This window comes from Helianthus annuus, chromosome 8, assembly GCF_002127325.2.
Source record: "Helianthus annuus cultivar XRQ/B chromosome 8, HanXRQr2.0-SUNRISE, whole genome shotgun sequence".
Taxonomy (NCBI): Eukaryota; Viridiplantae; Streptophyta; class Magnoliopsida; order Asterales; family Asteraceae; genus Helianthus; species Helianthus annuus.
In genome coordinates, this window is record NC_035440.2 from 136,814,673 (window position 1) to 136,839,766 (window position 25,094).

The following is a 25,094-nucleotide window of genomic DNA, read 5'->3' on the forward strand; positions in this document are numbered from 1 at the left end:
TTGATTGATCAACTGTGAATAACGTAACGTAACATACCGAGCAATCAAAGGTGAGTTCACTACTCTTTAGCATGCGTCCCGGTGGTTAGGACAGTCAGTGGGTATCCTGGGGAGGGATAAGTCTTTCGGGTCAAAACTGGGATGTTGGATAATACTCTCACCCTATCACTCTTAAGTCCCATCTTTTTGTTACTGGAGAGGTAACGGGGTATTAGTTGGTAGCGCTACTTAGGTTTGGCACCCTCACCCCGTACCGGAGAGGACGGGTGTGAACTAATGACCCAGTCATGCCCAATGTTTTGATAGGAGCACTAGGGTACGGGCAAAACATACATCAGGAGCCGTCTTGTTCAGTATCGAGATATTATCAACATTACTTTCGGATTTGTTAACAAACTGGATTAAACACTTGGTAACGAACGTTTTCTTAAAACTGTGAACTCACCAGCGTTGTCTGATACACGTTTTTCTGCATGCTTGCAGGCCTTTAGGTACATGTCGTTGGAACTTGCTGTCTGGGATGCTGGAGTGGTCATGGGTCAAGTTGCAAGGAATCACAAGACAAGTCTGATTGTTTTTATACAATTGCTTTATGAAACTCATAACAAAATGTAATATGCTTCCGCTGGACAATAGATCTTGTATTGTAACACTTATTTTAATAAATGAAAGTTTTACTTGAAATATCTTTATGAGTTCAATGTGATTGGTGGCTAGATCCGGATACGTCACACGCCTCGCGGGGGTTTTCTGCATGTGGTATTTTGGGGGTGTGACAGTTTGGTATCAGAGCCACTGGTTATAGTGAACTTGGTTTTAAAAATGTTTTTATAAAACCAGACTATAACCGAACAAGTTCTGAATACGACCATGACACTCAGCTCCAGACTGCAAGGTTCGTCTCTTGTTTACTCGTTGTACTGCATAACTAGTGAACACTTACATATGAAATTGCATGGGATTGCACGTATAGCACAACAGTATAAATTCATGTATTACTTGCATGCGTTATGTGATTGGTAGTGTGATGTTTCCCTAGACATTCACGACTCACGTTTTGTGATGTTCTTGGTTTGCTACTCGAGTTTGAGGAACCATTTGACATGAGTTAGGAGGAGTTGAGATGAGCATGCAAATCACAATATTATTGTGGGTGCACACATAATAATAATGTGGGGTGCATGCGAGTCCCAGTGAGGCTTAACAAGTGAAAAAGGGGTTCCGTTCTGTTATTTGATTGATGTGAAACACAATAGTCCATAGGAGTCGTAGCAGTGATTGTCTCCTACTCGAACACGATCTTTTCACTTCTCACTGCATCCTTTCGAATCTCGATGCAATCGAGTAATACCTGAACACCCATCTGGATGCCTAACGAACTGTGTAGAATGTTAGGTGCTTGTACGAACATCCCCGAGTTGGATGTTGCAATAACAATGATTGGTCTATATCTTTCTCACCTTTCTTCTTTTGCTGGAACTTAATGTATTGATGTCTTAAATCCCGAAGTGCGAGCACTTCTGCAACACTATCGCAACATACCGTGTATTACTCAGTCAACTTGCAAGAGCGATGGACAAGAGGGTAAACGTAGTACCTTACTGGCTTCGGCATTTGAACGACCCTAGTTACCGGCAACGAACATCAGCGATTTGACTCCAATCAAATCCTTAACCCTAGTCAGCGACTTATGGGAGTCAACTTTTACAAATTAATCGGGACATAAACGATGACAATTAACCATGCTGTGGAATGTGTAACTGCCAGCACAATGAGTAGCGCCTTAGAACATGGCACGGAATGTGAAAAGATGGACTCTGTTGGTGGAAGATTGTAGGACACCGTTGCAGACAACAACATTAGAGGCAACAGTCGCGGCAACATCAAGGTACTTGTAATCGTAGCCAACGGTATGGAAATGAAGGTGCTTACGACATGGACTGACCGTTGACAATTCAAGACAACAACCAAGGGGATGACGACAGCACTGGAAATTCTCGTAACGAAAACAACAACACTGGAAATGATGCTCATGGAAGGGCATTTAGGATTGGCGTAGGCGACGCCAAGCATTATAGCAGCATGGTAGCTCGTATGAGTAGCCCTGTTTTGGTTAACCCTGATGCATTTTGAAACCGAACCTGTTGTAGAATCAGCTGATGGCAAGACAATTGGAACCTCATATGTTTGTAGGAATGCTAGCTCGACCTTATAGGACAAGTGTTCGGCATCGACCTTCCTTCTGACGTCCCTGATAGTATCGATGTAGTAGTTAGTGTGGATTGGTTATTTGGATATCGCGTAGACATACCCTGTGAGAAGAACTTAGCGTCGCTGTATGCTCTAAAGTATCAGAGTGGTGTAAAGATTAGCATCTTATCAGCAATGAAAGCGCTTACGGGGGGAATTACCCCACTCTGTTAGCAATCGTTGCTGATGTTAAGGCTAAGGAAAAGAGGATCGAGGATCCACCAATTGTTCGTGATTTCTTCCTAGTGCTACCAGAAGAACTATCAGGTTTACCTTCACATCATCAGGTGGAATATCAGATCAGTATCATGTCAGAAGCAGCCCTTGTTACTAGTATTCCTTATTGTCTTACACCAGGAAGGTTGCAGGAACTGCCTAATCAACTTCAGGAACTATTGGACATGAGTTTTATCGGATCTAGTTTTTCGCTTTGGGGAGCCCTAGTTATACTAGTGAAGATAAGCCTTTTTCGTATGCATACCGATTATCAAGAACGTAACCAGGAGAAAGGAACCCATGGCTGGCATGTGTATCCTCTTTTAGCACTCCTGTGGGAGGAACCATTACGTGCGAAGTCTTGTTAAATGTCACATCTAGATTCAAGAGATGCATTTTGATCATGTAACCAACATAGTGGGAATACACGTGGATCTCGCTAAGATGCATCTTGTTAGAAACTGATCGACACCAAAGATTCCTTCGGGGATGCAGCAATTACTTGGTTTCGCTAGATACTATCGCAGCTTACTCACATGATTTTTGAAGGTCGCACAGCTTAAATCTCTTTAGCACAGCAGGGTGCTGTGTTCGTGAAGGACGAAACAGGAGGACGTCTTTTCAGCTTTCGAATTCCAACTCTGCAATGCACTGAGCATCGTCTTTACCGAGGGTGCAGGTGATTCAGTGGTATACCATGATGGTCCGAATCAGAGTCCCAGTTACACACCGACGCAACACGAAAGAGTGATGACTTACGTGGTGGAGTTACCAAGAGGAACTGCATGACACATAACTGGTGGTGAAAACCGTGGTCTTGGGATTTTAGATGGAGGCATTACTTGGACGGTACCAGATGCGTTATTTAGACCGATCACAAGGGTCTCCCGTGCACCTTGGCTTCGAAGGAGCTAAATCAGTTAAGGGCATCGCTGGAGGGAATTTTTGGATGATTTCAACTATGAAACTTGAACGTGCACGAGCTTTGCAGCTCACTATCGACTCTAGCTTACCTAATCCGACTCGCCCTGTTCAAACTGGAGAACTGAAGGAAGAGGATTTTCAAGTTGAAACCATGCGGGGCATGGAAAAGCCACCTTGACAGGTCAAACGATATTCGCTACCTCATAGAACGAATGTGGGTCTCATTATACAGTAACTGTAGGAAATTTATGTTGAGCAAGGCACACCGGCCTCGATATTCTTGTCGTCTGGGTTTTGATGAGAGACATTAGGTTTTATAAACCTTGTACTTGTGATCGGGCATGAACGCCCACCCAGCTAGGTATGGGAATGATGTTTGACTTGTGGGAAAGTCAAGGTGAAGTGTTAGCAACCAGAAACACCCATATGGAAACGAGAACAGACTGCCATGGGTTTTTTCACTGGGCTACCTAGAACTCGAAACAGAAACAACATCACCTAGGTGATCGATGGTTGACACACATAACCAGCACACTTTCTTGCAACCAAGGAAACTGATGAGTCTTCACAGCTGTGAATCTTCCTCTAAGAGAGGCGGCTTTTAGGCACGAGGTGCCAACTCCTGTTACCCCTGATTTTGATCCATGCTTGATTTATGACAGGCAACACACCACACTCTTGGCTCACATCTAGGCACGAGCAATACTTTTCACCATAGGACAAACGGTCAGAGTAAACAAAACCCCCTGACACTTGAAGACATGCTGCGAGCATGTGTGTGATTGACTTAGTAAAAAAATTTTTTTTGGAAGGACACATACCTTTGGCAGAGTTCTACCGTAACAGTTATCATTCAGACAACTCTGTTTGAGGCATTGCATGGATAGTAACGCTAATCTCCTTGTTGGATTAAGGTGGGGGACAACCTAATCACGGGTCCAGGACTTGTACTCGAAACTCTTGGGAAGATTGCTTGGATCGGAAATCGTTTGTCAGCAACACGTGACCGTCAGAAAAGCTGATAAGCTTAGGAAACACTGGGAGATCGCTGTAGGCGATTGTACCATGTTGAAAGTCTCACCCTGGAAGGGTGTGGTATGCTTGGGAAGCATGGCGAGCTAAACATTACATCAATTTGAGCCATACAACATTCTGGGAAGAATATGTAACGTGACTTACAAACTCGGGTTACCCGATGAATTGTATCGCGTGCATGATGTCATTGATGTTTCGAACCTAAGGCAGTGTTTGTCCGATGAAACACTTGTGATACCTTTACCAGAGCCTGAGGTTATCTGACCAGTTGTATTTATCAGGGAATCTATCGAAAACATGGACCAAGAAGTCAGGGTTCGTTAGCATAGGTCGTATGACAATCGTGTGGGTTCGTCGAAACTCAAGATGTGGATCGGAGTTCACATGGGAACATAAAGATCTGTTAAAGCTTTAATATCCTCAATTGTTCAAGTGGTTGAACCAACTCTTGTTATCATTGGTGAATTTTGGGACGAAATTCCTTTTCAAGTTGGGGATAATGTGACATCTGGGAAAAATCCACAGTCATCCTGACCTAACATTGTGTCACTTTTGGTTTATCGTGTCACTTAAGCACTACTTATCAAATTTCGGGACGAAATTTCTTTCAATGACAACCCGAACTTTCAAGGTCAGTGACATTAAATCTTGCGATCTTAACTTCTCGTTATCCCTCTCCAATGTGTTAAAACATTCTGTTCAGTTATAACCCCGTTAAACTTAAACTTAAACGTATGGTAACTCGGTTAATAACATATACTTATGCGTTGGGCCGCATTTATCCTTAAACCACTTTGGGCCGGTTGCGAACATAACTGAGCCGCTAGAATCACTAAACAACAATCGGCCGAATCCCCTCCTTTTCTTTATACATAAATTAAGTGTGTGTTCATTATACAACTTGTTGCAAACCCTAATACCCTCATCCCTCCCTTAATCGCGACGACAGACCCCCTTTCACCATCGAAGTCTTTCGCTTGCCGGTTAGTATGTTAATGCATTGGTTGAGTTTTTTTGATAAGTCTTGTATTGTGTTATGTTTTGCGAATTACATGCCTGGATTTTAATTGTTGTTTGTTAAACTTATAAGATGATTGATATGAAAGGATGATACAAATCGTGATTAGATTAGGGATTGTATGCAACGTTATGTTAACCTTTTTAACTATTTAGCATGTAATTGTTAAATGATAATTATCTTGAGTGTATGTTTTGGGTGACCATTAACTGTTGTGACAAACTCATAAGATGATTGTGTGAGATCAATGATCATTCATTAACGGCTAGGTGACTAAGGAAACCTTAAACCGATAATGATATATATATATATATATATATATATATATATATATATGTAGCCTTTAGTGGTCCAATGCATTTGAAGGAAAGTGGTCTGACAAAACTTGATAACTTTGAATAAAAGTGGCGGCCATGTGCATTTGTAATCTTGATCTCACCAAACCATGTGCACATCCTAAACATGTTGTGAGAATAGTCAAGGTGTTAAATCTTATCAATTGTTTTAATTATATGAGAAACTATTTGTGATAGACACATGAGAATTAGATATTGAACGATGATGATGATGAAACTGTTGGCATAATCAAAGTAGGAATTGGGTGTGTTAATTGTGGGCCAATACAACTAAATAAGTAATTGAGAAAGTTAATTAAACAAATATACATGGGGTGGGTGACTCACAGCCGAGAGGAATAGATCACACATCTCAAATGTTACATTTTAATTGATCTGCTAAACTAGTTAAACTATGGGTCTTGCAACAAACCGAGTTGGACCGAGTACTCCAGATTAGCCGCACAGCCAGAGTGGGCTGCTGGGCTCAATGGACAACACCGTTCGAAGTAGCGCTAGCTGGGCCCCGGAGTAATGGGTCGCATAACACTACCGGCCTGTTTGATTTGGGCTGTCCTTGTTGGACCCGTTAACAGTTGATACCCACATGTACATACTTTACATTGTGGGCCGAATGTAACAAGGGGATCAGCCCAACTGTTGTACACCTTTATTCGGGCCGGGGTGACTGGGCCACAAAAGGATTATGGTTTGTAGATGAGAAGATTAAGTGTTATAATCCTTGCTAGGCCATTAGCTTATTTAAATTGTGCACCATGTGAGTAACACAAGGAAATGTAACTGTTACGTGACATATGAATTATGAATTTGTGATATGGACTTGTAAGCGAACCAACTACTTATTGTGGGAATTCATGATGATAACCAGCAATTATGTTGTATGATATACTGTGATGATTCAAAGAACATTGTGTGTTCCTCGTATGTTAATACGTGTATGCGGTGAATGCAATGAATACGTGAATTGCTATTACAACATGTGAAATAATTAACGCCACTATCTATACGACACTTGTTTGCTACACGCGTAGAAAATGTTGTTTAATTGCATGCGAAACTGATTATCGTTGGTAACTATGTTAGGAATTTGATTGATCAACTGTGAATAACGTAACGTAACATACCGAGCAATCAAAGGTGAGTTCACTACTCTTGAGCATGCGTCCCGGTGGTTGGGACAGTCAGTGGGTATCCCGGGGAGGGATAAGTCTTTCGGGTGAAAACTGGGATGTTGGATAATACTCTCACCCTATCACTCTTAAGTCCCATCTTTTTGTTACCGGAGAGGTAACGGGGTATAAGTTGGTAGCGCTACTTAGGTTTGGCACCCTCACCCCGTACCAGAGAGGACGGGTGTGAACTAATGACCCAGTCATGCCCAATGTTTTGATAGGAGCACTGGGGTACGGGCAAAACATACATCAGGATCCGTCTTGTTCAGTATCGAGATATTATCAACATTACTTTCGGATTTGTTAACAAACTGGTAACGAACGTTTTCTTAAAACTGTGAACTCACTAGCGTTGTCTGATACACGTTTTTATGCATGCTTGCAGGCCTTTAGGTACATGTCGTTGGAACTTGCTCTCTGGGATGCTGGAGTGGTCATGGATCAAGTTGCAAGGAATCTGATGTAGCGTGTGTTACGAAAACGAAGATCAAACACATTGATTGTATGAATACCCGTGTAGTTCTTCCCCAACCCCCAAATTGCAACCCAAAGGCCACGGAATTTGAAGTGAAAAAATCAGTAGTTTCAAAATTCAATTCTGATCATTCATATTACTAGAGGGACATATAAATAGAAAACAAAATTCGAAATGGGCCTAAAAAAGATAACGGGCCAAACACACGGCATATAACAAAAAGCCCAAAATAGTTCAAAAAACATAAAAATGCAAATAAGTAATAGAAATAAGCGTTTTTTGGCCCGGACAATGACCCAAACCGCCATAGGCATTTGCAGCAAGATGGAGCTCGTTATCACGTTCGTTTCACCTGGTCGCACGCCCAGAACGGACCCCCGTAGCCCAAGTTAGAGCCATTTTAGTGAAGCCCCTTTTGTTACACGATCTTGGGCCTCTAAATACAAGATGGCCCGCTCTTCCACACTTGGGCCCGCATGATTCCCTCCTGGGTAGACAAAATTCGACCTCGAATCCGAAGCAACATCATCATCAGACGAATCCCCATGAAAAGGCAGCAAATGTTTGACATTGAAAACATCGGAACAACGAATGTGGCTTGGTAACTTCAGACGATAGGCATTATAATTTATCTTCTACACAATCTCCACTGGCCCAATCTTCTTGGCTGACAATTTATTATACTCCCCCACTGAAAAACGATCCTTAGTCAAAATGGCCCAAACAAAGTCAATGATGCGTGTTAGTGTATATATGTTTTAGGTATATATTTTAAGCCTTTTTTACACTTTAGCCAAGTTTTAAATTTATAAAACACGATATTTACTAACACTAAACACACATATGGGCAAGTGCACCCATCGTGGACGTAGTATAGTGTTGGTAAGATACCGAGGTCGTCCAAGGACACAAGAGCTTTTAGTACCGGTTTATCCTCAACGTCTAATCAAATCAAAATGTTAGGAAAAGATTTTTAAACTAAGAAAATAAAACTAACTAAATGCTGAAAAATAAAATAAAAATAAAAACAGATAGACAAGATGAATCACTTGGATCCGACTCGTGTGTTAGTATAACCTTTGATTATTTTCGCACTTTTGCACTTGTTTAAGAGATTATCTTAGTTATTGTAGTAGGCCCCTCTTTTGAAGGCGACGTTACCCTCAACCCAGTAGTTTGAGTCAGCAAGGATACAATCCTAAAGGGTTGGATTATTGAAAGATAATTAATTAAGTTATTAATGCAAATTATGGTAGGCCCCTCTTTTGGAGGTGACGTTACCCTCGACTAAGAAGTCTGAGTCAGCAGGGATACAGTCCTAAATAGCCAGGTTATAGTATTAATAGTAGTTAACTTATGAGGGGATCAAAGAGTTTGGACCCCCGCCATCCAATACCTTTGGGTATTGAAGGAGGTCCTACTAAATTTGACCCAGGTCCCTTGCAGGACCTCTAAACGCTGAACAAGGGCAAGACCCTTACCAAACCGTTCCCTTAACCCCCTACCAGGTAGCCAACATACCTCCATATAGACCGTGGAGATATGAATGGTGAAAATCTTTTATTTTATATAGACAGTAAAATAATGCCAAGACACCACGGACAAACGATAAGGAAGAATCACCTTCAACATAAGAAACTAGTTATTAAAGTCATTAATACAAAACCGATTAAGAAGTGCAAAAGATTAAAAATAAAAAGTATTATACTAAACACTTGTCTTCACCAAGTGATGTAAGAGACTTAGGCAAACATGGCCTTGATTGTCAAGAACTCTTACGATCAATCTTGGATCCCGAGACGACTCACACACTCTATGATGGACAATGGATGATGGTGGTGGATGATGGTGTTGTGATGGTGGTGGGTGGTGGATGAACTGTGAGAGAGGTGGTGTGCCAAGGGATGAGTTGCAATGGATCCAAGCACTCCTATTTATAGGCTGAACAAAACCCTGGGCATGGCCCCGTGTCCGCTGGGCACGGCCCCGTGCCCGTCTGACACTATCTCTCCTCATTAATTGTAATTCGCAATTACAATTAATGCGCCTGCAGTACTTTGGGCACGCCCCCGTGTTCACTGGGCACGGCCCCGTGGTGAGCAATAGAAGCTTCTACAAGTTTATCTTTTCTGCTGCTTCTTGGGCACGGCCCCGTGCTCGCTGAGCACGGGGCGTGTTCAGGCTTCTGTCTTCTCTGTTTTGCTTTGGAGGATGCTGTCGAGGGGTCGGGCAATCCACTTTTGTTCCTTTTCTTGTATTTATGTTAGATTTAGCTGTCTTTTTGCTTCTTTTGTTAATTTGAGCTCATTTAATCCTGAAAATACAAAAGGAAGACAAAAATACACTTTTTCCAACATTAGTACTTAAAAAGGGTTTGTTTTATGTCTCATTTGATGTAATTTATATGTTGCATTTTACACACATCAAATATCCCCACACTTGAATCTTTGCTTGTCCTCAAGCAAAACTCTTTAATATGTGGCTTACACTCCCAAATGGAATGGGTAGAAGAGAAGGTTTGGGCTTGTCATAGAGTGTCGGGAATTTCCAAGATTGTTTAGGTTTTATTTTTACTTATTTACAATCCTATTTGTCATGATTTATTAAAAACTTTTCATAAGGTAAATTATTTATTAAGGCATAACATGCCTTTTTAAAATTCCATTTATATACAGGTTCACATACCTCACGGGAGAAATCACTCACACTCGGCCGAAGGTGTATTTTTAGTGAATCACTCGAGAGCGGTATGGAACTTATTCCTACCATAAGCTTTCCAACCAATCAATCCTCCTCCTTTTTAACTTTATACCTTTGTAAATATCAAGAGGGCTTTTTGGGTGAAGGGTTAGGCTTGGGTTAAAGGTGGGTAGTTGGGTTAGTGGTTAGTAGAAAAGGGCGAAAGGCGTAAAAAGCGTCGGTTTTCGTAAAACATTTTGTTTTTGTGACTTTCTATTTTTAATGAAGTATTTATTCAAACAAGCTTTTGTTTGAGGAGCTTTGTTTGTTTATTTCAAACTTCATTGTAAAATATATATATATATATATATATATATACTACTTTAATAAACATATGTGAAGGACAAGATGGTAATTGAACAAGGTGTTGAAAAAACACTTAATGCACAATGTACAACTGTTAAGGCACAAGAAAACACAAACCCTTTTACCCTTTACAAGGGTATACATCCGCCGTCCAATTGTTAAACTTTCTCACACGGATCAAGATCGGGACCGTCCATTTGACTTCACACGGATCACCATATGCTTTCTCTCTCAATGCTCACACATCTCACAAAACAACATCAGATCTTCTCTCTCTCTTCTCTCTCTCTTCTCTCTCTTCTCGGCGATCTAGGGTTTCATGAGATCTATCACCAGATCCGTTTGAATCTATCACCAGATCCGTTTGATGAGCAGATCAAGGGTTTCATGAGATGTTCTGGCAAGGGATCCACAGATTTGAACAAGGGATCCGTTTTATCTGGCAAGGGATCCACAGATTTGAACAAGGGATCCGTTTGATGTTCTGATAAGTTGCTTTATCTTTAATCTTGATGTAGATTTGTTAGTAGATATCTTACCATGTTCTTTTGTGATTCTTACTTTTCAGGTGAAACGGTTGACGGATGTTCGAAGGACGAAATCTGAGGTTTACGAAGGATTTTCTCATGTGTTTTGTGATGAATCGACTCAGGTTAGGTTCTAAATGTTGATTTATCTTTAATCTTGATGTAGATTTGTTAGTAGATGCGGTTATTTCAAATTAGGTTGAAAGTTTTGTGATATTTGAATTTGTATTTTTGGTGATGATAGTTAGCTTAATTTCAGATATGACATAGTGAAAGGATAAATTGTTTTTGTAGTCACTACAACAAAAATGGCTTTTTAGGACCTTTTATGTGGGACACTTGTAAAAGAGGGTCCTAAAAAACTACTTAATAAAACTAATAAACTTTTGGGGTCCTTTTATAATATACTCTACTAAACCGGTGTCCTAAAAAACTATTTAATAGGATGGATGATTTTTTGGGGTCCTATTATGATATAATTTAATAGGACACTTAAAATGTATATCCTAATAAAGTACTTTATAAGACATTTAATTGTTAGTGTCCCATAATGTGGTACTGTATTAGGACACTTGATCATCTGAGGTCCTATTATAATATAACTTAATAGGACACGTTGTAGTTAAGTCATAAATGTTCAGTGTTATAGGACCCTTTCTAGTCGAAGTCATATTAGAACTTAACTTAATAGGACACTTGACACTTAGGTCTTATAACTTTAAACTTTATAGGACGCTTAACCATTGTGGTGTTAATATAATACACCGGAATAGGACACTTGATATTCGAGTCATAAAACATTAGTTTTATAGGACGCTTATTCGCTAGAGTTTTATTATAATATAACTTAAAAAGACGCTTGACACTTGGGTCTTATAAATTTAACCTTTATAGGACGCTTAATTATTGTGGTGTTATTATAATACACTGTAATAGGACACCTGATATTTGAGTCATAAAACATTAGTTTTATAGGAGGCTTCACTACAAATAAAAAGGCATTTAGCGGCACACACTTTTAATGACATTTAACCTTTGTGCCACTAATTTAGGTTTTTAGTGGCAATTTTTGTAGATGATATTTTCTTAGCATGTACTTTTAGTGGCATTTAACTTTTATATCACTAATATAGGTTTACTATGGCACTTTGTGTCATTAAAAATTTCAAACACTTATAACTTCCCTCTTTCCCTCCTTAAAACACTTTACTAAAACAATCCCATACTAAATTTTCTATGCTATACTAAGGGGCTGTTTGGCTGAGCTTTTCAAAACAGCTTATTTGCTTTTTTGCTTTTTTGAAAAGCAAATAAGTCAATAAGCTCTTTTGAAAAGCTTTAAAATGGAGCTTTACAAAACAGCTTATTGACTTATTTGTTTTTCAGAAAGTAAATAAGCAAATAAGCTCTTTTGAAAAGCTCAGCCAAACAGCCCCTAATTCTTCTTCCCTCCCGACACCAAATTCATCCTTGAACTAAACTAATAATTAGTACAAGTTTTATAAAGTTTAAAAAATATTACATTTATACATTGTTGTACATATTAAGTACACTTTTTATAAAATCACATATAAAAAGTAAAAAATATTTACTTTTTTACGATTCTATATTTCTAATCATGTATTTTTTATTTTAGGCAAATTGGATTGAAATAATTCCAACTCACTGTTATTGGCTAATAATAATCCCAACTCATTTAATCACCAATAATAATCTGAACTATTCACTTTTGTTTGTAAAATACTCCCAGTTAAAAAAACACTAACTAGGTTAAAAAATTGCTGATGTGGCTTGCCACGTGGCATATTTTGATGACGTGGCAGCGGATGTGGCAGTCTACGTGGCACATTTTGATGACGTGGCAGCTGACGTGGCAGTCTACGTGACATATTTTGATGACTTGGCAGCTGACGTGGCAGTCTACGTGACATATTTTGATGACGTGGCAGCTGATGTGGCAGTCTACGTGGCATATTTTGATGACATGGCAACTGATGTGGCAGTCTACGTGGCATATTTTGGTGACGTGGCAGCTGGTGTGGCAGGTGACGTGGCAAGCCACATCAGCAGTTTTTTAAACTAGTTAGTGTTTTTTTAACTGGGAGTATTTTACAAACAAAAGTGAATAGTTCGGATTATTATTGGTGATTAAATGAGTTGGGATTATTATTGGCCAATAACAGTGAGTTGTGATTATTTAAATCCAATTTACCTTTATTTCATAAGTATGTTTTTATTTGTTAAAACCTAAACATTAAACATTTATATTTATAATAGATTTAATTTTCACCCAAAATTTTTAGTTTCCCTCCGTGCCCTCTATATTCCCCCCACTTTTTTTTTCCAAATTTTCACCAAAAAAAAATTAACCGCCTGATATCGAGGCTAAACCTATTCCTGTCACTCCCTTCTTATCAAAATCTCAAAACACTTGTGGAGTAGAGGCTGCGTGCTAGGGGCAGCAGTGTGTGGCGATTCACCGTGTTGCTTCGACATTTGAAGTCGACGACGACCTTACATTCAAAGAGGTCTGCTTTGTCTACACTCCATTTGAAGTCGTCAATCCCCAATTCCTAATTTTTAAGGTATTTCATTCCATTAACCATTTACATGTTATTTATTTATTGTATTCTATTTAAATTAAATATGTGTTGGTTATAGACTTTTGTAAACTGATTAGAGTTTTGGTTTGAATAGATAGGGTTTTGGAGTGATGATTTTTGTTATGTAGGGTTGGTTCTTCTCTGTAGCAAGGTAAAGCCCTAGCTTGGGGCAATTAGATTTCAAGGGTCGCTGGATTTGCAGTGAATAGGGTTTTGAAGATCAATTATTTTGTATAGATAGAAAAGCACAAATGAACGATGACATGGAATGAAGGAAAAAAGAGATTTGTTATATTCAACTATTTGATGAATTTGGTTGTGTTTTGAGTTTTGTTGCATCTTTTCGAGCTGTAGAAAACTTGATACCTCCTTGAATTGTGGTTTGCTTGTTAGGTATTGTTACTGTGACTACAAGGAATTAATTTTACAGATGCGGATTTGTCTATAGCTATTTTATTTAATGTTGTTCTTGAATTGTTGGATATTCTTTTGGTGGAATTGATGCATATTCTTCCTGCCACATCATGTATGTAGGGCTTCATCATAATTGTTAAATGAGTCTTTAGGCTGGGGTTTTCAAGTTATAATCTGCTTCTTTGGGGTTGTTTTCTCTAAAAAGCACTCTAGTATAGGGATTAGCATCTAGTATCGGGTATATTCGGTACCGGTACTCATTTTTCCCGTTTTCAGTACCGGTATTTTCGGGTAAAACACTGGTAAATATCGGTACCGTACCGGTATATTCTATACCGGTACCAATTTTTTCTGTATTTCGGTATCGGTACTTTTTGTACTGGTACCATGCTCATCCCTACTCTAGTATCACACTCCTTGGTAGTCACATAGCTTTAAATATTGGATATGTCTTTGAAATCACATAGTTTTTTGATGTTGAGTTCTAAGTTTTTTATGATGAGTTCTTAGTTTTTTTTTATGATGAGTTTTTAGTTTTTTTTTATGATGAGTTCTTTAGCATAGTCTGCTTCCCAATGGATTACCATCTGCAAGCAAAACTGATCAGAATCAAATACTAAGGAAAATATACTTTAGATTTTAATTTTGAGAAAATACTTTGTTAGAATCATAGGTTCTAATTTTCAAAAGAATATAGTTCTATGGTTTTGCAAGTAAAAAAGCATATGATTGGTCCAAATATGCTATTTGATCAGTTAAAATGCATGTTTTTTTTGTTGTTTTCTTGACATGTATGAACATGGTCTTACTTATTTAATTTTCTATTTTGATGTTGCCCCTGTTGTGCTGTATTAAACTTAAAGGCTGAAGATGCACACCAACTGCTTGACCTAATGCCTCAACCGAAATACATTTTGTGATTGATTAATGGTAAGCTGTTGTTTATCTGCAGAGAGCCTTAGATTATAAAATTACATAGCTTTCTTATGGATACTCAACTAAGAAGGCCCATGATACTCAATGTTAAGGTAAACTATCTTACATCTTGCTTTTTAGTACAATTGGATTTGATTTTTAATCAACACAGCTCAAATGAAAGGAAAACTCGTAGAATATGGTGATCTCAGCTGAAATCTTGGTTTGGTGTCCTAACTGTTTTGACATGTTAGTAACTAAGTTGAATTTGACACTTCTGATAAAATATCAAAAACCCTTTTTACGTTTGTATTACAACTACGTCGCGTGGCGTTAAACCGCAAAAAAAAATCAACTTCTATGAAACTTGATGCAAAAAAAGCATCGCACATGTGCCTGATATACAGTATATGTGTATGCGTTTGTTTTATACTTAATAAAAAATGCGCTAGCATGCATATATGTCTGGAAAATGTCTGTATAGTTATAGTATAAACTTCTTTTTTCTCACCCTTAAGACATTAGCCTATCATGCATTAATGCAGATGTATGCATTTTTACTCATTCTATTTTTTAATAAAAATATAACAGGGGTGGGCTATTATGCAACTCATGGCTAAAGTAGAGGCTTGCACATTTAACATTGTGGGGTTTGACTTAAAATATGGTCAAATAAATAGTGAGAATTCCAAAACTACTTATGTGGAAATTGGTATGATCATAAAGAATTCAATTATAACTTGCAAAGGGGTGGGCTATTATGCATATCATGGCTAAAGTAGAGGTTTACACATTTAACATTGTGGGTTTGACTTAAAATATAGTCAGATAAACAATGAGAATTCCAAAACGACTAATGTGAAATATGGTCTGGGTGTTCGTGCTGCTGATGTTTGGGGTGTAATACCAAGTCGTTCGGCATGTCATAGAGAAAACATTCAATTGAAGTCTCAATGTGAAGAACTTACTAGTACTGTGGTCCAGTTACGAGCCCAAGTATCAGAGATGGAAGGGTCGAGGGGTGGTTCGAGTGTTCAACCTCTTGTATCACAACGTTTCCCCAATGTAAACAATGGATATCAACGTTTACGGGTATTTTTCTATATAAATCTTTAGTGTTCCACCTATTACATGACGACAATAGTAATCTTCTTCATCTTTAATCCTAGTAGTTTTTCATCATGAATAACATCAACAACTAAAAGTTCCACTACAAAGGATTAGTGTGTAGTGTCGTGGTGGCTATTCTTGTTTGCGAAGGTTCTGCCTGCTATGTCTATCGATGTTTATTTTTTTCATAATTGGTTTTTAATAATCTCAAGAGTAAAGGTGGGATTATTATGTACCAAGAGTAAAGGTGGGTTTATTGTGTACCAAGAGTAAAGACGGGATTATTGTGTACAAGATTGTAAACGTGAGATTATTAAAAACCAATTTTCCTTAGTTTTTCCATAAAAATGTTAGCCTGTTAGTGTAAAACTTTATTATTTTTTTTATAAAATGAGTTTTTGCACTATTATGACTAGAGTTTAATAAATAATTGTTGAAAACTAAAATCTAGGTCGGAGATAAAGTTTTCCTCAAAAGCATTCTAAACTCTACCGAGGTTGTAGCAAGATGAAGGGTCCAGAGCTTGGACCCGAATGATCTAGTTGGTGGTACAGAGATTAGACCAGAATAGTGTGAGGTAAACGTTCAAGTACCAATAAAAAAGATGAAAACTTGGTAAGACCATATGGTTTATTTTCTACAATTCAAGATTATATTGGTGCATCCATCTCATGGCCCTATCCATTCATATCGGTATGTATTTGTTAAACTTGTGATACAAATAATTTAAATATCATGGAACTTAATGCTTATACATGGATGGTTTACTTGTAGGTAGTCCATGAGGATTGAGGACACACGATGACTCAGGATTTTTCTTCTTATTTCTTTAATTGCTTTTAATTTCTTTGTTAAATGTTAAGACTTTATGTTAGATAATGTTATAACTTACTTATGGTTAGTGTTTTTGTTATAAATATGCTTATTTGAAAAATAATGAAGTTTTATTTCTTTCATTAGTTGATGTTATACAATAACTATTAGGATGTTATATGTTGATGGCCTGTTTATAAAATTGGTTTTATAATCTTATTTGTGATATTAGGACCATTTTCTTGATATTAAAGTAGCTATAACGTTACATCATAAAGGTCCTATAAATTAATTTTTAAGAACGCTTGTCTGTGTATCAAAAGATTTAAAGTAGGTAATCACATATTAGAACATTGTAAAAGTGTCTTAATATGTTCTTTTTAGGACGCTATTTAAGTTGTCTATAGACATATTATGCGACCATAAAATTGGTTTCATAATCTTATTTGGTATATTAGTACTTTTTTCTTGGTACTAAATTAGCTATAATGTTACATCATAAGGGTCCTATCAATTAATTTCTAAGGTCGCTTGTAAGTGTATCAAAAGATTAAAAGTATGTAAACACATGTTAGAACATCGTAAAAGTGTCATAATATGTTTTTATTAGGACACTATTTTGATTGTTGAAAGACATATTACGCGACCATAAAATTGGTTTCATAATCTTATTCGAGATGTTAGGACGCTTTTTTAGTTCCAGGACTTATTACGACCCCTTTACATGAAACGCTTTTACCGTTGGTCCTATTAAATGAAAGGTCCTATAAAATAGCATTTTAGGACGCTTTTGCGCGTACTAAAAACCCAGTTTTCTTGTAGTGAGTTTTGATTTTACTTTGTTCTGTTATATTTTGATCTTTTCCTTCATTTTTGGGACTGATAAGTGTCATGGTTGTGTGATAATTATGATATTTAGGTCATTTAGATATGGAATAGTGAAAAGATAGATTGTAATGTATTTTTTATTTTAGTTTGTTCTGTGGGATGCTCGATGAGCAGATCTAGGGTTTCATGAGATGTATCACAAGCTTTATCTGGCAAGGGATCCACAGATTTGAACAAGGGATCCGTTTGATGTTCTGATAAGTTGCAATGAGTGTTATATATCTTACCATGTTCTTTTGTGATTCTTATCTTTAATCTTGATGTAGATTTGTTAGTAGATGCGCTTATTTCAAATTAGGTTGAAAGTTTTGTGATATTTGAATTTGTATTTTTGGTGATGATAGTTAGATTAATTTCAGATATGACATAGTGAAAGGATAAATTGTTTTTGTAGTTTTGATTTTACTTTGTTCTGTTATATTTTGATCTTTTCCTTCATTTTTGGGACTGATAAGTATCATGGTTTTGTGATAATTATGATATTTAGGTCATTTAGATATGGAATAGTGAAAAGATAGATTGTAATGTATTTTTGATTTTAGTTTGTTCTGTGGGATGCTCGATGAGCAGATCTAGGGTTTCATGAGATGTATCACAAGCTTTATCTGGCAAGGGATCCACAGATTTGAACAAGGGATCCGTTTGATGTTCTGATAAGTTGCAATGAGTGTTATATATCTTACCATGTTCTTTTGTGATTCTTACTTTTCAGGTGAAGCGGTTGACGGATGTTCGAAGGACGAAATCTGAGGTTTGCGAAGGATTTTCGCATGTGTTTTGTGATGAATCGACTCAGGTATGTCACTCGCAACTCGCAAGGAAACCTTTTTTTAGGATCTGAATTTAATTAGTTATACCTTTGGTTAACGACTGTCACGATCACTATTATTACAGAACAAGCTCACTCCGATCTTCTGGCTGCCGGAGAAAGTGTATCTGCTTGGAGAGTCTCGGAATTGGCTTTGGCGACGCTGAACGCTGCTTCATTCGAATCGATGGGGGCTTCATATGCAGAATGTTCCCTCACTTAGTGGTCTCATGCTCACTCAAGCAGAGGTAAAGTAAAGTTTATCATCATTCATCAATTTTCTTTTCTTTTTTTTATAATAAAGGTTTTTATATTTGCAACTTGACAAAATGTGATTTATATTAAATTTATTTTAAGTTAATAGTGTACTGGTTATAACTAATATCAAATCTTTACTAATACTTGATTTCTTTTTATGATGGTTGACTTTGCGAGAACTAACGGAGCATTTGTGTCAAGAATGGGCTGAGATTCGAATTCAGTCGGTTTTTCGCTCTTTTTTGGTAATTTCTAAGCCTTGAATATTAATTTTTAACATGCTATGCTACTGAGAGAATATAAACTTGACTATATTTTGTGTTTTATGATGTGTTTTGTTATTTTTATGCTTTTTGTTTTTTAACTGATCTTAACCCATTTGACTTATGCTACAGACAAAAAGGGATCAAGATCGGGACCGTCCATTTGACTTCACACGGATCACCATATGCTTTCTCTCTCAATGCTCACACATCTCACAAAAAGGGATGCCAAAAGCAGGGAAGTACAATCTACAGGAAAAAGCAACACTTTACTTTTGTGTGAAAGACAGCTTGCTTGCTGCAGTCTCTATAATATATCAACACTCTTCCATACACTGTTTGAAAGACAACACTGCTTGCTTCAGTCTCTATAAATAATCCAGAGATATCTACACTCTACTCACACTTTACAAACTCTCAACTACACTCAACTGAAATTGTAAGTTTATCTCAGTTGAATAATCCTACTTTCAAAACATCAACTTAACAACTTCTATTTACTTCGATTTCAGAATATATCAACTCTTTGCATTCGGATCTTGCGTTGTTTCTCGGCTCTCACATCAAGGTTTTAAAATTTTTGTCGGCTTTTCACATCTCCCTCTTGCATTGTTGTAAGTTCTTTCAAATATGACATAGTGAAAGGATAAATTGTTTTTGTAGTTTTGATTTTACTTTGTTCTGTTATATTTTGATCTTTTCCTTCATTTTTGGGACTGATAAGTGTCATGGTTGTGTGATAATTATGATATTTAGGTCATTTTTGGGGATGATAAGTGTTGTAGTTCAATGAAAATTATGATAGTTAGGTCAATTTTAGATATGGAATAGTGAAAAGATAGATTGTTATGTACTTTTTATTTTAGTTTGTTCTGTGGGATGTTTTGATATATTTTTTCATTTTTCGGGATAGTGAAAGGATAAATTGTTTTTGTAGTTTTGATTTTACTTTGTTCTGTTATATTTTGATCTTTTCCTTCATTTTTGGGACTGATATGTGTCATGGTTTTGTGATAATTATGATATTTAGGTCATTTTTGGGGATGATAAGTGTTGTAGTTCAATGAAAATTATGATAGTTAGGTCAATTTTAGATATGGAATAGTGAAAAGATAGATTGTTATGTACTTTTTATTTTAGTTTGTTCTGTGGGATGTTTTGATATATTTTTTCATTTTTCGGGATAGTGAAAGGATAAATTGTTTTTGTAGTTTTGATTTTACTTTGTTCTGTTATATTTTGATCTTTTCCTTCATTTTTGGGACTGATAAGTGTCATGGTTTTGTGAAAATCTGAGGTTTACGAAGGATTTTCGCATGTGTTTTGTGATGAATCGACTCAGGTTAGGTTCTAAATGTTGATTTATCTTTAATCTTGATGTGGATTTGTTAGTAGATGCGGTTATTTCCTACATCCGATGTTTTAGTTAGGATTTACCTTTTTAAATGTTGATTTATCTTTAATCAAGCAAATGTTTTCTTTGCATTTTAGGGGGAACATGGGTGCTTCTCTCCCAGGGCATACAAAACATAGGTTATTGGCGGCAGCTCGCCATATTTAACATATAAAAAAACTTTATATGTTAAATTTGGCGGACTGCCGCCAATGACCTGTGTCTTGTATGCCCTGTGGAGAGATCCACCGATTCGAGGCAAACGGCTCACTTATAAAAAGAGTTAATGCCTGATTTGCCAAATGATATCCTTAATAAACATATGTGAAGGACAAGATGGTAATTGAACAAGGTGTTGAAAAAACACTTAATGCACAATGTACAACTCTTAAGGAACAAGAAAACACAAACCCTTTTACCCTTTACAAGGTTATACATCTTCCGTCCAAATGTTCTTAATCTGTCTGAACTGAAAGTGTTTGAGGCTGTGATGCGAAAGCTGAGCTTGTGTTCTTAATCTGTCTGAACTAAAAGTGTTGAGTCTATGATGCATAAGCTGACCTTGTGTTCTTAATCGGTCTGAACTAAAAGTGTTTTGAGGCTGTGATGCAAAAACTGAGCCTGTGTAATCTATCTGAACTGAAAGTGTTTTGAGGCTGTGATGCAAAAACTGAGCCTGTGTAATCTATCCAACAACTCAAGCAAATGTTTTCTTTGCATTTTAGGGGGAACATGGGTGCATCTCTCCACAGGGCATACAAGACACAGGTTATTGGCGGCAGCTCGCCATATTTAACATATAAAAAAACTTTATATGTTAAATTTGGCGGGCTTCCGCCAATGACCTGTGTCTTGTATGCCCTGTGGAGAGATGCACCCATCTTCCCCCTAAAAAACATAGAAAACATTTGCTTGAGTTGTTGGACCGAGCGAACCTTGCATAATGCGTCAAGGGAAACTATTGGTCGAGCGAGACATTTGTTCAGGTATCCTTATTTCATGATAAAATGATTATGAATAGCTGTGCATAAACTAATCGCAAGTTTGTTTGGTATATGCAGGGTAAAAGGGAACAGCAGTGTTCAGCACTGTGTCATTCTTGCTTGGTGCCATCACCTCAGTTGTCTCTGGCTTACCATCCGTGTACTTTACTAAAATTTGATCGGTGCAGTGAGCATGCGAGCGCAACAAGTGCAGCCGCAGCGGCGCGGTGAGGGCAGCCGCAACGAGCGCAGCGGCATGGTTAATAAAAAAATAAAAAAACTGCCACCTCTAAGTAGATATGTATCAGAACGTACAAATTCATATTTATTGTTTTGTTTATGCGTTTAATCGTTTGATTAACGACTCGATTGATTTGTTTGTAACCATTTGTCTGTAAACGAACTTATTTATCTTACTTTAATTTTTGTATTAAGCATCATCTATCGCGCCTTTGCTGACTGACTTTTATAGATCACTACTTTAGGGAGAATGAACAATTATCCAAATATGGAGATACTAAATCTGCTCGAGGTATGATGCTGGTTGAACTTAAGAAACTAATTGAAGGAAATCCTTTATTTTGTGACAAATTTCAGTTCCAAACCTTAGGAATTCAAGATTAAGGACTCTTACAAACCTAAGACTGTTTGGGAAATTTTTGACTATGTTTTGTATATCTTACAATATAGTAGTTAATGTTAGTTATTTGTGAATTTGTATCACAATTTGAACCAACAAAAGCCTAGGTAGTCCGTCTATTTCAGGTAACATAACTAGAATCAAACAATTTTCTTTGTTTTCTCCTGAGTCGCACAATAACCACCAAACGCCATCACGAAACCACCAATCGCCGCAAATCGCTGATTCTCGCCGCTGAAGAAGGCCTCAACCGACCATCACATTCTGCTACACTACCACCATCGTCGTCACAAGCCACATTGGAAACTACATCCCCGTAGATAGCCCTAAACTCACCAACCTAAGTGATACCACTCCCGCCGCATCGCGCGGGTAAGTGACTAGTATATATATATATATATATATATATATATATATATATATATATATATATATATATATATATATATATATATATATATTTCATAGTCACACGAAAACCGAGCTTGTTACTAAAATAAAAGGTAAAAATAAAAAGGGTTTTTGGTGGGTAAAAAGGGTTTTGGGTTAAGAAATGAAAAGGTTTAGGCTCAAAGGGGTTAACTAGGGGGAATTTTGGGTAGGTGAAAAGAAAAATAAAAATAATGGTGTTGAAAGAAAAAAAGTTAGTCCTAATGCCTCCATCATTTACTTACCTGGGTTTAAGTTGGTAAGGACCGGGAATGAATTGTCGTGGCAAGTTCTAGAGTCGTAAGAACCAAGCGGCTATTCACACAAGAAACGAAAAATGAGCATTTAGCGTAAAGATGTATATTTGTATGCTCAATAAAGGCTCAAAACTCACTTTTGTGGGAATGGGTTTTTATGTGATCAAGTATATATAATCAAATTTTAACTAAGCTTGTCATGCCGTTTCATAATTTTCTTATGTTGGTTCTTTTTTATCACGACGCTATCGGTTGTAAACGTATAAAAATATAACCTTGTTAGACTTAGAATTCCCAACTTAAACTTAGAAAAGTAAAAAAAAAATGAAAATTTTTGAAAAAATTTGGGGTGATTAGCGGTTCCAATAGAGTTTTGTGTAAGGCTTGTTATTAGGACTTGCAAAATTCAAGGTTTTAGCATCCCCCCCCCACACTTAAATTACACATTGTCCTCAATGTGTCCCAAAAATAAATTTTTTAGGTTGATTGAATGTGTAAAATGGTGTTAAAAGGAAAATTTTAGGTTACTGGCAGTCTGGACACGGCCTCGTGGTGACTGGGCACGGCCCCGTGTTCAGGTGCCAGTAACAACAATTAAAGAAAAGAAACAGAAGCCTGGATACGGGGGCGTGTTCGGTGAACACGGCCCGTGTCCAGTTACCTGAACTGGGCATTTGTCTGCAGGATGTTCAGCACGGGGCCGTGTTGGCTGGGCACGGCCCGTGCTGAGCTTACTGTAATGGGGAAATTGTTGTCGGATGGCCCTGTTTTCGTGCATGGGGCTATGGTTCTCGTTTCCCTTCTTATCCTTGACCACCATGAGTGTGTTTTATTTATTTCAACATCATCCAAACCTTAAAACCATCATTTCATTAAATTCATAGAGAGAATTACATAGTCCTAAAATACTAGTAAGTTAGATAAGTAAGCACAAGAAGCTTTAACCCAAGGAGCCCTAGCCTACAAGTTATTCTAATTAGCAAAATTTCCGAGAAGATAGTAGTCTCGGTTGAATGAGGCTTCATGGAACTCCTTTCTCCGGTTATGGACTCCTCATATGTCGGCGAGCCACTCCTCTATCTCCCTCGGGAGGAGAAAGGAGGGCTCATTGGCATCGGTTTGAGGAGGTGCGACTTCCACCGGGATTTCTTGCAGATCTCCAAGAGGAGGCTCCGATGGAATATCATCCCATCCGGTAGGGTTGTTGACTCCAAGTGCTAGGTTCCAATCCTCTTGAGGGAGGATGGGATCCATGGGAGGTGTTACAAGAATATTTAACCTCAGGTGCAAGAGGTTAATTTCTTGAAAACTATTTTCCAGCCCCACCGTAAGATAATTTATACGGTCTATTAGGACCTCCTCTACCGAAGTCATTTCATCGATTGCTTCCCGTAGCGCCATGACGTAGTGTACAAGGGTAGCTTCAATGGAAGGCCTTCTTCCACTTCTACTGTTTCTTGAATGCACTGACGATGTTTCACTGTTTTCACTTGACATTCTGTGAAAATAAACCGAAAACAACTTATTTTAATGAAACAGTATCTTGGACACGGCCCCGTGCTCAGTGAGCACGGCCCCGTGTTCACCTTTCTGCAGAATTTTGAAACAAGGAATCTTGAAGTTTTAAGTTATTTTTCTAACTTGTGAAGCCTTTTTGATCAATAGTAACTTAAAAAAATGTTATACAACTTATTTTTAACAAGATTCCTTGAACAAAACTCAATATTTCTTGCCATAAAGCTTAAATTCTCAAACTTTAATGGAGGTTTTTGGAGAAAGATGAAGAAGAGGAAATGGATAAAAGAGGAAAGGACAAGAGGGTTGTTGGAAACTTCTTTTAGAACATACCTAGGATAGTTGAGAGAAGATTCCTTCAAATCTCTGTTCCTAGATGGTCCAAATGTGCAGAATTCTTGGCTTCATTTATAGAAAATGACAGCGTGCTGGACACGGCCCCGTGTCGGCTGGACACAGCCCCGTGTGCAAATAGAATCCTGACACAGTTTGTCCGTATTCTGACGTAAAAGTCAGAAGGGAATCTTTTAGTGGACACGGGGCGTGTTGGCTGGACACGGCCCCGTGTCGAGGGGCTGATTATGAAGTTCGTCCTTCTAAGGAATTTATTCGGATCGGGTGGTTCCTTACTGGATGGAACAACCCCAAAGTGCCTAAGATACCTTAGTTGTTCTAGACTAAGACGAGAACGCAAGAGGTTGTCGGTGAGGGTGATTCCTATGCTATGTGTAGGTGGACAAGTCCAACCCTTTTCCGGGCTCTCCTTAAAGAAGGTATATGCCGAATC

General features: G+C 37.7%; 2 long non-coding RNA genes across 4 annotated transcripts; both read left to right on the forward strand.

The window, feature by feature from the left end:
- Window positions 1–13,391: 13,391 nt before the first annotated feature.
- Window positions 13,392–16,997, forward strand: LOC110873849. Of its 3 annotated transcripts, none has more exons than XR_002555525.2 (5): window positions 13,392–13,603; window positions 14,988–15,063; window positions 15,542–16,042; window positions 16,512–16,753; window positions 16,835–16,997. It is a non-coding gene; the product is annotated as an uncharacterized LOC110873849 (long non-coding RNA). The 3 variants fall into 3 exon arrangements; XR_002555527.2 differs by having other exon boundaries at window positions 13,395–13,603; window positions 15,775–16,042; XR_002555524.2 differs by having other exon boundaries at window positions 14,988–16,042.
- Window positions 16,998–18,929: 1,932 nt separating this feature from the next.
- LOC110871522 lies at window positions 18,930–19,797 on the forward strand. Its single transcript, XR_002553806.2, has 3 exons — window positions 18,930–19,072; window positions 19,223–19,529; window positions 19,603–19,797. It is a non-coding gene; the product is annotated as an uncharacterized LOC110871522 (long non-coding RNA).
- Window positions 19,798–25,094: the final 5,297 nt, after the last annotated feature.